Raw genomic sequence first — 4,906 nt, 5'->3', positions numbered from 1 at the left:
TCACTTTTGACCAGCACCAACATTGGCCTTTGCAGTCCCTCTGACTTTCTTCATTCTTTCCTTGTGTTCTTTCTGCTGTTTTCTTGAGGCTTTTTCTTCTCATATAGATCATGTCTTGCAAGTCTACGTTTGGATTCATTTTTCTTTGCATAATCCAAGGAATTGTAAATCATGCCAAAGCCAGTTGTCTTGTCACCACCAAAATGGGTTCTGAATCCAAATGCAAAGATGACATCTCGTGTGGTCTTGTATATTTTGGCTGGTTTTTCCTGAATTTCTGTGCTAGGTACTGTTGCCTTCCTGGGGTGAAGAACGCCAGTGACCATTCGTTTCCTCTGAAATAATCAGTTGGTCATGAACTTCCAGGTCCAGGTAGTTACTGTGTCATTCATGATGGCAGCCAATCCTCAGGGAAGCAGGGAGAAAAAGAGTAATATTCTATTGTTAACAGAGCATTTTAATATAAAATATCTCACTTCTCTTTACAGCAGTCCTCTCAGGTAGGCCCTTTGACAAGGGAAGCGGATACCCAAAGGGATCAATTGGCACAGCTCTTTCATTCTGCTAGTAAGTGGCAGTGTTGGGACCGGATGTCAAGTCTCTGACAAACATCATCGTTGTTGATGGACTCTACACTGCATGGATGGAAGCAGAAAAAAAGTAAAGCTGACTCACAAAACAGTGAATGAACAGATAAACTGAAAAATGAAGAGTACTGAATAGTCCTATCACAATAAGTCAAGAAGTCTTAATTAACTTAGGAAATAGGATATGCAAATTCAAAGTTCTAACCAAAGGTATTTCTGAGTAAACACAATGAACAGACTGCTGGAGACCCAGGGAAGAGTTCAAAGCTAAAAGCAGTCTGCTGGCAGAATTCCTTATTGCTCAGGGGAGATCAGTCTTTGTTTTAGTAAGGCCTTTAGTTCTTGGATGAAGCCTACCTGTGTTATGGAGGGCAATCTGTTTTACTCAAAGCTTACCAATTTAAATGTTAATCTCATCTAAAAAGCCTCACAGAAATATCTAGAATAATGTCTGATCAAATATCTGGGCCCCATGGCCCAGCCAAGTTGACACAAAATTATCACAATAACCAATCATCCATTGCAGTTCCTCGGTTTGGCCCCTCTGACTACAAATGGTTGGGGGAAGGAAGGCCTGCCCTGTCACATGTAGCCAATTGATTTGCTGGTTACAGTTTGCATAAATTTTTTCAAAAAAGAGAGACAGAGAGAAAAGAAAGACCAAAATGTAAAAAGCTGAACAAAGTATAGCAATCAAATGCAAGGATATTTTTAAGCCAAAAAGCTATAAATTAGATCTTTAGTGATCACTATGTAAGGCAACAGAAATAATGAAAAGAGTTTAAACTTATAATAACAAACAAACAAATAATACAAGACAATAAAACAGAAATAACCATCCAAAAATGCATGAAGAAATTAAAAGAAACCCAACTATATTTTTAAATGATCTGAATATCATTTATTGACTACATGTCTGACATTATATTAGGCACTGGAGATACAGTGATGAACAAGATAAATAAAGTTTCTGCTCCCAAGGAACACATAATCTAGCATTGGAGAGAGACATTAAACAAACAAACTACAAAATTAAGTAATTAAATTGCAGTAAGTATTAAAAGAGAAGTAGAGGGTGCTACAAGACATACTTAACTGAGTCTGAGAGGTCAGAGAAGGTTTTCCCAAGGATTATGTTAAACAGAAATAAGATTTTCTCATTTTAAAATATAAAAAGGTAAAATAAAAATGTATAAGGTGAAATAAACCTCTGTTTACAAGTGGAATGGATTAGCTAGTGTCAGACAATGTTCTCACCTAAAATAAGCAGAAAATCAGAACAAAATTAAGAAAGCATCTATTTAAGGCAGAGGAGAGCTGCTGAGTCAAAGAGAACTGGAGGAACCATGTGATATTTTGAGATTTTTTGTTTTTATTTTTGTTTTAAAAGATGACCAGTAAGGGTGTCTTAACCCTTGACTTGGTGTTGTCAGCACCACGCTCTCCCAGGTGCGCCAACCGGCCATGCCTATATAGGGATCCAAACCCGTGGCCTTGGTGCTATCAGCACCACACTCTCCCAAGTCAAACACGGGCCAGCGATGCCATGTGATATTTTGAAATACAATATACATTTGGTCTTTGTCCCTGTTCCTGTCCCTTTTCTGGCATACAACTCCTAAAACCTTCAGACTCTCCAAAGTGCTGTCTTTTTGTATGCTAATGAGTTGACTGGCTGGCAGCCCCTACATGGCTTCAAGATGGGGGCTGGTCACAGCAAAGACCAATGCAGGATTAGATGGTTGGGACTTTCAGCCTCATCCTCCAACCTCTAGTGAGGGGAGAGGGGCTGAAGATTATTGATCACCAATGGCCAATAATTTAATCAATCATGCTTATGTAATGAAGCATCCATAGAAAACCAAGAGGACTGGATTCAGAGAGCTTCCAGATAGTGAATGCATGGCATTTTCCACATCTACTTGCCAGGAGGGTGGCGCACCCCAACTCCATGGGGACAGAATCTCCTGTACTCGGGACCCTTCCACACCTTGCCCTTTGTATTTCTTCATCTGGCTGTTTATTTGTATACTTTAAAATATCCTTTATAATAAACTAGTAAATGTAAGTATTAGTTTCCCTGAGTTCTGTGAGCCACTCTAGCAAATCAATCAAACCCAAGGAGGGAGTTGTGGGGACCCCGATTTATAGCTCAGTCAGAAGTTCCAGGGACCTGGACTTGCAACTGGCATCTGAAGTGGGGGCAGTATTGGGGACTGAGCTCTTAAATTGTGGGATCTGGTGCTATCTCCGGGTAGATAGTGTCAAAATAGATTTGAGTTACAGGACACCAAGCTGGTATCTGCTTCAGAATTGGTTGCTTGCTTGCTGGTGGGGAGAAATCCCCACACATTTGGTTAAAGAATTCTGTCTTCTGTGTTTGATTGTATAGGAAAAACACTTTGGTTTGTTTATTTCTACATATTTGGAGGCTAAGCCTCCAGAGAGGGAGAGCTGAGTTCTGCAGCCACTTTATCCAGGGATCATTTGTTGGCTTTGTGGAAGAGCTGGATGCTGATAACCCCATGGAAGACCACTGCCAGGGGACAGAGACCAGCAGGGCTACTGGAAGAGAGTCAGAAGGTCCCCATAGAACATCTGTTAAATTCTGGGGATGCACGAGACTAGAGTCTAAAAATAGAAATAGAAAGACTCTGAAAGAAGAACAGAGCCTTCTGAAATCTTGTGAAGACAAAGATTAGAATTCTGGATTCAGCAGGGAGAAGGGTATGGAGAATACATCAGGATTTCTGCTGAAAATTCTGAAGATACAGGAGTAAAATCAAGGTTGACTGAGCCTTACAGGGGCTGCAGCTCAGCCTCAACTCCGCACAGTCCACCATTGGATTTGGGTGACCAGTCACCAAGTAGAAAAAAGATCTTCATAAAATTACTATAAATTTTATTTTATATGGAAAAATAGATGTACAAGAACATTAAAGAGTATTCCAGATTCAAAAAGGGTCACGAAAAGAATTTGTCCTAGCAGACGTTAAAGGTACTGGTAATCGATTTGAGACCCCTGGTATACAGGAATATCAATAATGAAAATATTAAAAAGAGACACACTTTCTACCACACTCTACAAAAAAAAATTACTGGTGGGTTTAGAGTTAAATACCTTAAAAGTAAAAACAAGTACACACACATAAATGACAGACCAGCACTAGAAGAAATCACTTTTTGACCATTGATGGAACAGAAATGAAAAAAAGATGGGCAGGTTTATTACTTAGATGGTTTTAGCTTTGATGAAATGAATACCAATAAAACTGAGATTTAAAGATTCAGAAGAGTGGAGAAAATATTTACACATGAAGACAAAAGTTCAATAACTAAAAAAGTATAAAGAGCACATATAAATGGGTAAAATACCAACTGTCCATTCAACAAATGATTCAAAGACAGTTCACGCAGGAAGAAACATCATCAGTGAATTGTAATTTTAAAAATATTCAGTCAACCTTGTTGGTAAAATAATTGCAAATTAAACCTATTATGAAGTTTCATTTTGTACCTAAAAAAGAATTAAGAAAAACTTTTTAAAAAGTTGTACAAGCCAAATCTGCAAGGCTTCAGGAAAGCGGATATGCTCATGCATTAAAGACAGCCATGTATAAATATCTTTTCAAAAGTTTTAAAAAAAGACTCTCTCCAGTTTTACAACCCAGGAATGTTTTCTCATGTACCTGGGAACCATCTCTCTGAAATGTAACCATGAAGGAAGACGGCGCCCCATTTCCTAGTTTCCCTGGGAGGGCAGGAGCCTGAGTTCAGCTGGCTGCAAGTCATAACTGCCTACCTGTCATGGAGAGAAGAGAAATTTTATCATTCCTTTGGATCAAGGCAATTAGGAAGCACATATGGCCACCCCAGTTACCAGGTGAATTTAGGATGAACTGTGTGTGACAAATGGTGTTGTCAAGTCCTCTAACTTAAGGATTAGTTATCGCTTATCATGAGAACATGTGTGTAATAAGTTGAGTCTGCCTGGCTATGGTGAGATTTCTTTCTATCTTTGAAATCTCTTTAATGAATTGCCTATGATAAACAGCACATTCTGGTTTAATCCTTACTCAATAATAAAACTATTTTCTTTTTCTTCTACCTTGTGGTTTCCTGGGTTGGCAGGAGATTTGGTTTTTAATCGTATTTTCCTAACAGCTGCTTCTGGTCTAGGACAGCAGAATTGAGTTGTTGCAATAGAGACCATGTGGCCTACATAGCCTAAAATATTTACTGTCTGGCTCTTTACAGAAAAGGTTACTGACCCGAGGTTAGATGACTAGGTGTGTAAGCAAGATACCTAGAGAAAGCTG

General features: G+C 38.9%; 1 pseudogene; it reads right to left on the bottom strand.

The window, feature by feature from the left end:
• Window positions 1-392, bottom strand: LOC134390643 (small ribosomal subunit protein eS24-like; annotated as a pseudogene).
• Window positions 393-4,906: the final 4,514 nt, after the last annotated feature.

The sequence above is a fragment of the Cynocephalus volans genome, chromosome 1, assembly GCF_027409185.1.
Source record: "Cynocephalus volans isolate mCynVol1 chromosome 1, mCynVol1.pri, whole genome shotgun sequence".
NCBI classification, from domain to species: Eukaryota; Metazoa; Chordata; class Mammalia; order Dermoptera; family Cynocephalidae; genus Cynocephalus; species Cynocephalus volans.
Note: the sequence above shows the minus strand (reverse complement) of the source record. Positions and strands in the feature narration are given on the sequence as shown.